Genomic DNA, 14409 nt, shown 5'->3' with positions numbered 1-14409 from the left:
CATGGAAAATGTCTCAATAGACAACTGTCGCGTAATAACGCATATAGTGGCGAAAGGATCAGTCTTTAAGTACAGCAACCCCTCCTCGCGTCTGAAGTAGTATGGATTCGCGTGCTACAGAGCAGCAAATACCTGAAGAAGGCACGTGGCGTTTTCCTCCTTCACTCTCTAGTCCACTCAGGAAACTGTATCCACAGACCCTTCCCTATTCCCCCACGCGGTTGTTTCCAATGACCAAACAACCCTCCCTACATTGACTGTTACGCTTCATGAAACTCACCTAGGGAAGAAAGTCTACTACACAGGCGCCACATAGCGGCCAATTCATTAAACTAAGAAAGCGCAGATGCTTTTGAACTGAATACCAAGCTTATGTGTATATTCATATAAACAGAATGCCGGGCGTCAGTAAAGGCGTCGCGTAATTATGTGAATAGTTCTTTTTCTCTTATGAAACCGATATATATATATGTTTGATAAATGTTAATCATATGCTAAGTGTGAGTGTATAGTTAATTATTTTTATAATTATTGTTCTTTTTTTAAATTAAAATGAAGCATTATTTCGGACTATGTGATACATTCAGTTGAAGATTGGATCAGTATGTCAATGGATTAGGAAGAAAAAAAAAACAGGTTAGTTGTTGTTTATTTGTTTAATATCTTGTCTTAAGCTTATGTAGGTACTAAATCGTTATAGGATACAGGAGAAATTGTTTTCAGTGAGAAAAATGTAGCTAAGCGGTTAGAGTACTCGCCTTTGGCGTGGGAGACCTGGGTTCGATTTCCGGTTGATGCTCGTGTAGTTCGGATTCCACGTTAATCAGTAGGTCCCGTCTCATACAGCCTCGCTGCTGAACGGGACGTTAAACTCAAAATCAACTCAACTGAAAGAAATGAATGACATGGCAGATTAATAGAAATAGACCCTATAATTCTAGTAGGATTACCATTGCAAATCATTTCCTTGTTTATGTTACATTTAATAATTTATTTTCAAAACTACTTAATTTATCATAGAGCCGTGGCATCAACATACCTTGGAAGTTTCGACTATAGGTGAATTTAAACCAGGAACAATCTTTCAGATTTATATTTGCAATTTACTTAGGTAATGCTAACTAAAACATGAGGAAATTCTTCATCCCCTCTTTAGACCACCTAAAAATTAAAAAATATTCACTTTTGGTAATTTTGCTGTCCGTTAGTTCCGGAAAGCTACAATCATGTCAAATTTTAACTTCCCATATAAATCAGAAGTACCCCGTTAATTTAGATCAGTTCATGTAGTTTTATATATAGTTAGGATTTTCATTGTTTAAAGGCGATAAGGATATATTATATATAACATTAAAATGTAGTAATTAATATTCTCGCTTGTTATACAAGCGACAATATGTGTCGAAGCTTCATCATGTTACATTAATTTGGAAACACAATGTTAAGAGGTGGCAGTTCATAAAATTTTATCTTGTGATTCTCAATTCAGATATGTTATGTAAATTACTTCCTCTTCCAAATAGGTTAACACTTTCGACATAGAAATTGCAATGACCGAAGTTCACTTTAAAAAGGGTTTGGCAAAACATTGTGTAATAAAGAGAGCTCGTGCTTGTCTTTCGAGAACAGATTCACGATTTTGACTTCAGATCACTTCATGCAAAATCAGGGATAGTCTAAGAATAAGTGCATAGTTTGTTCGATATATTCAAGATTCTTAAATCAGTTTCATTATTATTCTAATTCTTTCCTAATGATTTCTGTGTTACTGATATTACATGGCACACAGAAATCATTCGAAACAAAGGATAAGATCATCCCGAACTATCATCGGCTCCAATATTCATATAACACGATACTACTTATCAATACCATTGATTCTTTTCAATTATCGTAGAAATAAGAAAAATTAGAAATAAAACTAAAATGCAAATAAATTAGGAAATATTTCAATATGGAAATCAGAGCCCATCTGTAAGTACGCTGCGATTTCTCGTCCTTGAGGACTAAAATAACTGTATTCAGCATGTTTATCCTTAAAAACTTTCAATGAAGGATTGAAGATTAATGTCCTGAAGAATTATACATACTTGTACCTGAAAAATTAGCATTTACAGACAGTAAGCAATAAATGTGTTTTGATTTCAGAATTTTTCTTTAAAAATACATTGTTTACAGTATTGTGTTTGTACTTCATGTAGGGGCTGCGGTGGCTCAGTGGTAGAGCGTTCACCTCTGGTGCTTGGGGTTCCGGGTTCGATCCCAACCCCCGCCAAGTGAACTTTGTGGTGGACAAACACCGCGTGCGTGGGTTTTCTCGGGGTTCTCCCGTTTCCTCCCACTTTCTTCATTCCAGCATTTCTTTCATCACTCATCATCACCGTCTCCTTTAGCCTAACCGGCATAACCGTGGGACGTAAAACTCAGAGATTTCATTTCATTTCATTTGTACTTCATGTAGTGGTACAGCTTTCAATACAATTATTTCTCTCATTAGTGGAGAATACGCATATCCTAGGTGGTACTCGAACTAATAACATGAACATAATGTGAATATCAGTGTAACGCTTGAGTCCACACAATGATTCCAGTCACTTACCATTCGGCTACAAAGGGACACAACCGAAAAAGGCTAATAAAATACAGACTATTCAAATATATTGATGTATTTTGACAACATATTGCTAGTGGCTTGGCTGTAGACTCACATAGGAGGTGGTGCAATGGAGGATACAAGAATACTCCCCTAACCCATAGCGTCCTCTTGGCAACTTGAGTTGCCACGGCAATTTTTCGTCATAGCGCAATCATGGATTGGCATTGCTGGTCTTAACCGTGAAGTAACTTTGGAGTCTGTTTCGTCATAGCATTGCTGCATTTTCTTTGTATGATATATTGACGCGAGGTTAGCACTGTTGTTTGAGTAAAATGTGTTTTGAGGAGAAAAGATCATTGGATTGATTTGAAAGACTCCAGAAGGAAGGATTGAAAGTCTGTAAAGAAAAGATTGATTTGATTTTAATAGTTATGTTTTTGCAGTGTATTTTCTCCTTCAAAACTGTGAATTTTCAAAATGTTCCCTCTTTTGACTATGTATGTGCCTGCTGGCAACTTAAGTTGCCACGCTAGAAAAAAAAAAAAGAAAAAAGAAAAAAATATGTTTTCAAAAATATTCTAATATTTATTTTAGAGTACTGTTAGGACCAAATAGGCAAAAATAAACTTTTCAAAATACCAGTTGGGAATTTTGGGCACTAATGGCTTAATGTACTAAAATCCTAACTTATAATACAAGCTTTTTGAAAACGTCATACTTCTTAGTATCAAAAATACGAATTACTTTCAATACATATTGAAAATGCAGTTTTTCATAATTGAGTAGAAGCTCGAAGAGTGCAGTTTATTTATGTCTTTTTGGGTGTACTGAACGATCTCCCACTTTTTAAGCCTCTAGCGTGCTCACACTATTTGGTCTCTTTATTTTGTACTGCTATTAAAACCTATAAAATTTCTTTTCAATGGTATATCAAAGTAAGCAAGAAATACCTTATCATATTTCACTCTAATGCGTTGTGCATCTTCTCATGATATCCTTTTATCCGCAGCTATTACGTAAGAATGGACATTCCATATTCTTTCATATAACAACATATTAGACATATAGTATTTCTTTGCTAGAGCTCTTTTATGGCTAAGCGGTTAGCGTATTTGCCTTTGGCGTAGGAGATCTGTGTTCGATTCCCGGCAGAAGCTCATGCGGTTCGGATTCCACGTTAATTAGTAGGTCCAGGTCTCATATAGCCTCGCTATTGAACGGGACATTAAAATCAACTCAACTCAATATTTCTTTGCTATGCGTTCCTTGTGCAGTTTTCGTTAATTCCTGTTCGATTACCTTTTATTACGACTCGAAGCCACTTCTGTTTGCAACACGGTAAGTTTGAGCGTGGTGGAAAAGAAACTGCGCATTAATAGAAGAAAATACTAAGCATTATGAACTGGTCTAAAATATGTAGAATGGTTATTAAAATTAAGAATGGAGGATTGTCTTATTAAATAACATTTTATAGTATGGCGTTCACTCTTTCAATTCATTAGGGATGCGTACGAGACAAGATTTCTGGCTGTCTCGTCTGTGCTGTAAAAGTGATGTCTTGACTCGAAAAATGTATAGTTTTCTATTGGAAGAGCCATGTCTTGACTCGAATTTTGTCAGGAAAATCCTGTCTCGACTCGTCTCGTTCGCATCCCCACAATTCATTGAGTCTTTTCAAATAATCATGTTGAATTATTTTTGGGTATGTGTCCTTGGCATATGATTTGAGATCGTTTTTTATTATACTGATATTGGTGTATTTGTTATTCCTTTTATTTGTATCTACGTACAATATAATTTTAAGAACAATTGACGTTTGGAAATTTGAACAACTAGAATATAAAGTAATTTTGTGCACATTACTCGTTCAACACAGCTCCATCAGTTAAAAGTCTACCGAAATGTTCTTGTACTTTCCTCTTACACGACTACCTTTTCCTGACTTCTGACGACTGAAGTACTACTTATAATTTATAAAATAGATATCAATGGGAAAATATTTATTTACTAAAAGTATTAAAAATATTTCGAAGCAATAAAAAAATGTTTTTCTTCTCACGATTTGATCAAGTGATTTTTTCGGAATGGCAAATTTTCATTCCACAAACTTCATAACTTCATTATTAAATAAATGTAGGATTTTGACAAGGATGATAGAAATACGTTAATACACATATCAGTGTAGGGCGTAATATCTATCTATCTATCTATCTATCTATCTATCTATCTATATATATATATATATATATATATATATATATATATATATATATATATATATATATATATACATATATATAGATAGATAGATATAGATAGATAGATAGATAGATAGATAGATAGATAGATAGATAGATAGATAGATAGATAGATAGATAGATAGATAGATAGATAGATAGATAGATAGATACTTACTTACTTTCTCAAACTAGGAAATATTAATTGTACGTGTGGAATGAACTATTCAAATGTGGACTTAGGCCTACATGTTTTTCTTGGATGCTCTTGAACAACGTTACAACTTTCATCAATCTAACCTTTTTTTAAGGTTCATTAGGCCTAAGAATGGTTAGTTTCTTGATTTGGAGTTTAGGGTCCCATTAGGCACTGAGCTACTTGAGACGTACACAGTCGTTCTTTCAGAAAAAATGTTCCGGGGGTCCTTACTGGTACTATTCTATTTATTATTATATTATAGACGTATTGTTTTGGTCTCCTCCGGGGGACACTCTCATAGCTCCGGGGGGCCAGTGCCCCCCAAAAACATGTCTGAAAGAAACTCTGGACGTACACATGAGATCTGATCCACAGGAGCTCTCACCAGAAGAGAAACTGAGGTACTCTACTCCGCAGGCGCGCACTGTAGTCATATAACTACTTGTGTACTAAGTGGGTTTTGTGGTGGAAACATCGTGTGCGTGAGTTTTCTTGGGGTTCTCCCGTTCCCTTCCACTTTCTTCATTCCATCATTTCATACATTTTCATCATCAGCATCTCCATTAGAAAATGAAATGAAATCTTTTAGTTTTACGTCCCACGGTTGTGCCGGTTAGGCTAAAGGAGACGGTGATGATGAGAAATGAATGAAAATTGTGGAATGAAGAAAGTGGGAGGAAACGGGAGAACCCCGAGAAAACCCGCGAGCACGGTGTTTGTCCACCACAAATTCCACATGGCGCGAGCTGGATCGAACCAGAGACCCCAAGCACCGGAGGTGAACGCTCTACCACTGAGCCACCGCGCCCCCAGCGTCTCCATTAGATTACACAGCTTGAGTGTGGGACGTAATCTAAAAGATTTTATTTCATTTTCTTTTGCTAACCATGTAGCCATGAGGAGGTTAATTTATTAATAATGTAATATATTGCAGATATCTTGGCTGACAGTATCTGCTGGTTCTTTTTTTCGAATTTTTCGGTAAACTATAGTTTATTAAAGTTATTAAAAATTATTGTCTAAACTTCATGGATAATATTAATGATAGTAGATTCATTATATTAAATTATTAACTAGTGATAACTTACTGATGCTCATAACAACATAGTCAAAATTGAAAAAATTCTAATTATAAACTTAAAATAATTCTGTGTTTGTTAATACTGTGCTTTGCTTGTGAAGTGTTACAGTCACTATTGATAAATTAAAAAAGAACACTACATTTTCTTTCACAATTTTACTGACAAGGAAGGGTCACGCAGTGGCTCCGCTGAGATCCGAACGAGACAATTGTGTTTGCATTTGATATGTTATAATTAGACGAATCCCAAAGTTATACGTGCCACCGGGCGGAATGTCGTGAGTTACAACATATTTTGTAATATAAAAGCTACAAAGCTGCTAGAATAGTTTGAACCGAGTCATTTGTTCGGAAACAGTTGGGTAAATGGAAAACTCGGACAATACGTATCCCATCATTTTCAACGACAAACATTTTTGGGGTAAAAATTTTGTACCAGGGTCCCCCGCAGGTTCCCAGACGGGGTCCAACTCAAAATTTTCAAATAACAAGGGGGGTTAAGTGGCACATCATTTGAAAGCTGTTGTAAAATGAAAGAAAATGCAGCAAGTCTCGACTCTCTACAATAACCCTGTTCAAAATGGCGATGTGTCAAAGTGTAAACGAAAACTTAATTGAAAAGTCCATGGTCACCCCTATAAATCGGAAACGGTAAGACAAATGTGAAAACAGGAAAGGATGTATGGCATTGTTTTCAAAGTACAACGATTAAAGTGAAAACGTCTTGTCCCAGGGTCCCCACATGGTCCCAGGTGGGATCCAACTAAAAAGTTTCAAATGGCAAGAGAGGTAGGCCATCGTTTGAAAGTTGTTGTTAAGTGAAAGAAGACGGAGCGCATCTCGACTTTCTACGACAACCCTGTCCAAAATTGCGGTGGGTCAAAATGTAAACAAAAGCTTAATTGAAAATCTATTGCCACCTTGAATCCAAGAGGGCCGCTTCAAACCTATGTTATTCATAGTAGAAATCTAAATCTCTATTTTTCTCTATTATGTATTTACAAATAACAGGAAGACTAAAGAACAATTGAATTTCGATTCACTTCAACTATTATTTCATTCGGTAACAACACATATATATTTTGTTCTTAATTCACGTTCCTCACGGTTCTCTGGACATTATTTACTTGAATATAACGAATATGCGATGAACACACAACTCTGATTTCCTACTCATGCTGCTAAACAAAAGTTGAATAGCTTCGGGTATTTTTCTAATTTTGTCATACGTAGTTCATACAGAACTTGGTGCACCAGTAGGTCGGGGCCTCTATTGTAACGTATTCGTGATGGTTACATTTGTATGTCATTCGTTGGTTTGATCGCAATACTTCAAGCAATACCAAATATACAAAAAAAAAAAAAAAAAAATCATTTGCAAGATTATCGAGTAGTACCAAACATGTGTAAGCCATTTCAGTACATCGAGCTGCGTCAAACTTTGTTGGTTTGGTCACAGTATTCCAAGAAATAACATATTTATATACAAACTCATTTTTCACCCTGGCAGCCACATTGGATTACAGATTATACTCTTTGATATTTTGTGAATATCTACTATTAACACCAGTGGTGTGAGCTGGATATGCGTTCGATACATAGTGCGGCATTTTGAACTCAGGATGTTGCGTTTTTGAACATTTTGCATATTTTAGTCACTTACTAATCAACATTAATGCCAAATTTGTTTTCGTAGCTTCAGCAGTTTGGTACGCTTATCCTTTCGATATAGGTTTGAAGCGGCCCTCTTGGATTCAAGGTGGCAATAGATTATTCAATTAAGCTTTTGTTTACATTTTGACCCACCGCAATTTTGGACAGGGTTGTCGTAGAAAGTCGAGATGCGCTCCGTCTTCTTTCACTTAACAACAGCTTTCAAACGATGGCCTACCTCTCTTGCCATTTGAAACTTTTTAGTTGGATCCCACCTGGGACCATGTGGGGACCCTGGGACAAGACGTTTTCACTTTAATCGTTTTACTTTGAAAATAATGCCATACATCCTTTCCTGTTTTCACATTTGTCTTACCGTTTCTGATTTATAGGGGTGACCATGGACTTTTCAATTAAGTTTTCGTTTACACTTTGACACATCGCCATTTTGAACAGGGTTATTGTAGAGAGTCGAGACTTGCTGCATTTTCTTTCATTTTACAACAGCTTTCAAATGATGTGCCACTTAACCCCCCTTGCCATTTGAAAATTTTGAGTTGGACCCTGCGGGGGACCCTGGGACAAAGTTTTTACTCCAAAAATGTTTGTCGTTGAAAATGATGGGATACGTGTTGGCCGAGTTTTCCACTTACTCAATTGTTTTCGAAGAAATGACTCGGTTCAAACTATTATGCCAGGTAAATGTTTTGTAGTTCTTACATTACAAAATATGTTGTAACTCACGATATTCCGCTCGGTGGCACGTATAACTTGGGAATTCATCTAGTTATAACATATCAAATGGAAACACAATTGTCTCGTTCGGATCTCAGCGGAGCCACTGAGTGACCCTTCCTTGTGAGACAAAAACTACATATCGGAAACTATCAATATCTATACTTATGTATAATAAAATAGAAATTCTAGGTTGTAATGATTTTCGTTTAAATAAGAAATGAGTTTCATTCCACGGTGTGAAACTACGAACGGTAGATTTCAAAAGTATGCAAATTCAATACTCAAACTTGAAATAGTACATCTATGACTACAGGTTGCAATAGGGGAATAAGATCAAAGATAGAACCTGTTGCTAGAACGCAGCTTCCGTATCAAGGAGCCAATACTTGCTGTTCCTTACTATTTTTACTCTATGGAGGATAACATTGAAACTGGAAGTGATAATTGATGTATATAACTTCCGGTTGCAAAAAAGAATATAATCAAAGGTGAAACATATTCTTAAAACTAAACCCATATTAAAAACTGTCGCTATTTCCGTTTTATCAATTATAACTGATATATTATATTTGATTACATTTGATTATATTTGATCAGTGTTGTAACCAAAAAATCGTAGAGTTTCTTCACTTCCGAACAGATAGATAGAGCTCATTCTTGGGACGCTGAATCTATGCCAAAAAAACTTTATATATATGAAATCGAATGAAATGAAATCGAATATATGAATGAAACCGAAAGTTCTAGACAATTTCATCCACTTTCAGTTTTTGATAGAATGTTGCGGGTGGTGATGGTATGTTCTCTTGAGATGAAGAATCGATTGCAGAGAACAGATTGTCGCTACCTACTTACCGCTTCTGATATATAGCGATGAACGTTGAAATCGGAAACGGTTTAATTCTACAACTGCTGGTTTGAACAGAAGGTAAACAGAGGAGATGGAACCTATTCTTGGGACGCTGAACCGATTGCAAGAAACTGATTCTCCATATCTCTTACTGCTTTTGCTCTATGAAAATCGGTATTGAAATCGGATATACTCGTAATGGTAATCCACTTTCGGTTTCGGTAGAGTATTGTAGATGGTGGTTATATGTTCTCTTGAAACGCTAAACCGATTGCAAAAACCGCTTGTCGCTATCTGTTACCGTTTTTGTTGTATGGCTAAAAGCGTGGAAAGTTGGAATTGTTGATTCTACCACTTCTGGTTTCAATATATGGTTAGTTTAGAATATGAAACACTTTATTGGGACGCTGTATCGATTGCAAGAAACCTCTTCTTTATGGCTCTATGGAAATCAGCAAAGACAATTTGAGGACAAATACCGTGTGTGTGGGAGCTTTCTCAGGGTTTTCCCGTTTTCTCCCACTGTCTTCATTCCCATATCGTTTTTTATCAGCATCATTGTCTCTCATAGCTTCGGAGCATAATCGTGGGACGTTAAATTAAAAATAATAGGAAGAAGAATACTATGATAACAAAAGTATAATATTTTTTAATCATAGTTTGTGGTTTAGCTTCTAACATTCGACTCAACTGACATTTTGTGTGTCCGCCTGTTTGTTTAATCCACGAAATACTGTACTTTATGATTTTATTGTTACTTGGTATGTGTCTTCCTCCAATCTTAGGAAATAAGCTTCATGTTTTTGGTTGAAGTCCATTAAGAATAAGAGAGTAAAATGGTGTAATCCATTTCATGTTGCAAGTTTTCACATGTACTTGATATATTACTTGAAAATATTTGTAGTTTAATGGACGTAAAAATGATTATGTTTTCATACAATATAATAAATATTTTCTTTAGAGATACTTATCATTCCGACTGCCTGCAGTTAAAATTGGTCAAAGATAAGTACTGAAAAAATGCTCCGAATTTTGAAATCGATCACAAATAAATGGATAAAATGGAGGATGGTGCAGTATGGCATATATCCTCTGATATTTTTCTAGAATCGCCACTGCTTGCTGTTAAAATCAATAAAGAACGAAAGGACGAATTAGGTTCTTTCATTCGATTGAAAAATCAACTGTTTCATAAAATTTTCGTTAAAAGAAGATTTGATTTTAATGCTACTGTATATGGTTCACATTTTCTTTCAGGCTTCCCAATCAATCCCACTGTATGGATTATACTCTTTTGAGAATTAAATGGTAAATTTATTATATTCTCCAATTAAAAAAATCCACGATAGATTTAGTAAATAAACTCTATATTTAAACAGTACTGCATATATATAAAGGTTAAATTTACCCCGATGAAGTGTGAATTATCTCTAATTTATATTATTGTAGGAGTTCCTGACTGTCAATCAATCTATAAACTGTTTTGTAAAAGAACACATGTGCAATAAATTCCTTCCATCATGTAAACTATCATAATAGAATTCTGTTAATTGTATTTTTCAAGATTTTTTTCTGCATATGATCATTAATTATTTTTTTTTTAAATATATAGAAAAAACTTTGCATAATATGGTTAACCGGTATCGAGAAACGTCCGTGCTATGTGAAATCGCATTGTTGTATGTCTAATTGCAACTGGCTTAAATTGAATTTGTTCATTACATTATATTGTAAGTTGGGAACGGTTAGGCAGAGTGATGACATATCTTGAATAGGAACAATTGAGATTTCGTACGGTTTAGTAGCATCATGGCTTCCATCTTGAAGGTCGTCATTTTGGGTTCAGATATATTTTTTTGTTGGAAAGGAAGGTCATGTGACATATCGTTTGGGGTAATTTTTTTGTCACAGTTGCACATCTGACATTATTTACGACTTGTCTCTAATAATTTAATAGTCATTACTATACACAATAACATTCTAGCTACCTGTTGTTTAGGTGTATAAATTGTAAACAGATATTATAGGGACAATTGCAACTAGATGTTTTGAGATAAGTTGTAAATAATAACCAGTGTGCAATTATGGTAAAAATTTACCTCAAGGTCATATATCATAGGACCCCCTAAAAAATTAAAGCTGTCTCAAGTTACTCAAAGCCTTCTTCCTTTTCAACAAAAATTGATCTGTATCCAAGATGGCGGACTTTAAGATAGATTTCATGGTAGAACTATACAACAGTAGATCTGTATTGTCCCTATTCAAAATATGGTCTCGCTTCGTCTAGCCGTTTCCAATCTACAAGTGTCTATTACAGATTTTTGGCTCATGCATATTTTAAATACATTCAAATTTTGGAGTGTATTTCGAAGTCCCCTGCCAAATTGAAATACCTTCCTTAATCGTGACAGGAAAATAACCTTGAGGCAGGAATTATATATTCCAAAATTCATTTCAAATGAGTAAGTTGTTTACCGTGATGCTATCACAATCAACAGAAAACATCTATACTAATGTGGCGAGAAAATAAAGAAATCGCAACTTTCACCCTCTTAAAACCAGAATGTTGGGAAATGCTGGTTCCACTTCTATGTAATGAATGCTTTATATACATATTTATTTCATCTTCCTAACTTGAGGGGTTCATGATAACTCTATTTATCTCATTAATTTTCGAACTCCATATCCGTTATCGATACGTTTTTTAATCAAAGTGGTGATTGAAACGTAGCTCGTGGTAGATACTAGGAATGTTCCAAAATTAATTTGAAAAATTTCAGCCATTTTCCTGTGACAGGAACACAAATGACAGACAAAATTGCTTTCAATACGGAGGAAAAAACTAACAGAAAATGTCTCTTCCCTCTTAAAAATGAATTGAACAAAACACTGGGATACATGTTCTCTTATATTTAATGGGGAGTTTTATATCGAGTTTCATCTCCTAACTTCATTGATTTATGTGATACTCTATTCTTGGTAAAACATTTGAATCACCTTTGTACCCTTACATCTCTTAGCATTCACATAAAAAGAGAACTTGCTTATTTATTCCTCTCAGAATAAAAGGAGTTTTCTCTCCAAGTATCACGTTTCTACATATATTAACATGACTTGAATTTTCAGTGAATCGCTTTCATTCTTCCATATAATCGTACATTTTGTCCCTTTCCCTTCAACAAGCGAAATTTTCGAAAACGTTGATGTACATATTCCTCTTATTCTTAATTAGGAGTTTATGTAACGCATTTCACACCTTCAACTTAAGCAAATTCTTGCACTAAGCATTATCTGGATAAATAATGACAAATCTTAATATTATTGAAATCGGGTCTTTACCCTTTTCAGAAGCGAAATTTTCTCAGATGCTGAAATACGTATTGAATTTTAATTTAAGAGTTTATGTATCGATTTTGTGATATACTCTAAAACTTCTACTTTCCATTAATTTTTATACCATCACTTTTCATAGTAATATTGTGCAGGTAAAATTTTGAATTGAGTATGGAATACATATGGAATACATAGGAGTATGGCGGTGCTGACGCTTCACATTTCTCATTTCGAGCACTGATTGTATACGGAATATTTCAAAGGCTAAGAGAACTATAATTTGATGAAATGAAAAGAAAGGTCATGCCATTTCTCCTAATTCACTCATTTATTTGCACGAGTCTTTCTGTAATAAAGGGACGATCAAAATTATCAGTGTTCTTTTCTTTTTAATTTTGAAAATATTTCAGCATTTTGTTTCCTAGAATTTGCTTTCGGTTTTGAAATCAGGTGTTCAATTTCAAAAATTGAAAATCCTTTTTCATTTTGAAAACCCGAAATTCGATTTTCACAATTTGATGTACGAAAAAAATACAGAAATAAAAAATGTCATGAAATGTGGGTAGCACAAATCTATGTTGGTCCATAGAGGGTAGGCCTAGAATAAGGTGAGAAGATAAAAGGACCTAGGTATGTAGAATGTAGGTCATCCACAGAAGTATTTGCATTCCTGACTGACCATTATGTTGGATCCACTATTTTTGCTAGAATCACAAATGCCTGGACAGATGCAATCCAACTTACATGTAACATTTCAACCAGGCGATGACAATTGATAACCTGGATAACCTGATAGAAAATGGGAAAACTGAATTTATCAAATCCAAACAATTGATGGAAATAAGTTTGAAAATCGTTGTCTCCGTTAATAGTCCTACTCCAAATCCCCATTACTGCAACGTAAGAATGTCTTGCTCTCTTTCCTTCTCCACAGGAGAATAATTCGCGTATCACACTCAGTATACATTGAAATCGAAATTAAAAAATGTAAGAAGTTCGGACCTGCCGGAAATCGAACCCGGGCCGTTTGTGTGAAAAGACAATGTGGTAATCACTTAAATAAGCTAACCACTTCCTTCAATTTACACAAAAAGTGTTATCTAGTTAAATTCTTTTCATGTAAATCTCGACGAGCCACTAACGCCTTATGAAGAGATTATCATTACTTGATTTAGTTAACTTTCATAATCAAATGTTATTGTTCTGATAACTGTTATTCCAATTCTTTTATTGCGTTATTAATATTGACAATCGCTCCAACCCCATTATTTCACAGATTTAACCTGTTCTACAACAATGATTGTGACGTAAAAGAAATGTGACTAGTGCGAAAATTACATTTATACATTGCAAAAAATATAACTTCCAGTCATTTGCCGGAAAATCTGTCGTATCTGACTGTAAACTAAACCCAGTCTGGAATAGAAAACCACTTTACAACAAAGCAGATTTGAAAAAAATGAAATGAAATCTTTAAGTTTAACGTCCAAAGCAGATTTGAGGTAGTGTATGAAATAGTCAAGTGATTCTAGTGAGAAGTTTTTTAAACATCGTGAATTCAAATCCTAGAGTAAGTGCTCCGTGCTCCAAATCTAATCCCGAGACTAAGAACATTTCCTTGAATAACCCTTTATAAACTCTTTTCTTTTGAAATTTAATGTATTTTACTCAAAATGCAAATTTAAATTGCGATACTTAAAAAACAAGGTATTTAGTATTTTC

At 34.7% G+C, this 14409-nt stretch overlaps 1 protein-coding gene across 1 annotated transcript in view; it reads left to right on the top strand.

Moving 5' to 3' along the window:
- Window positions 1-391: 391 nt before the first annotated feature.
- Window positions 392-14409, top strand: part of LOC145661188 (cadherin-86C-like) — a 458587-nt gene continuing 444569 nt past the window's right edge. The window contains exon 1 of the mRNA XM_081726639.1: window positions 392-636. The gene's annotated coding sequence lies outside the window, so the exon portion shown is untranslated. The remainder of the gene's footprint in view (window positions 637-14409) is intronic.

Source organism: Thermobia domestica, chromosome 1 (genome assembly GCF_964235325.1).
Source record: "Thermobia domestica chromosome 1, izTheDome1.hap1.1, whole genome shotgun sequence".
Taxonomy (NCBI): Eukaryota; Metazoa; Arthropoda; class Insecta; order Zygentoma; family Lepismatidae; genus Thermobia; species Thermobia domestica.
This window is presented reverse-complemented; position numbering and strand designations above follow the sequence as displayed.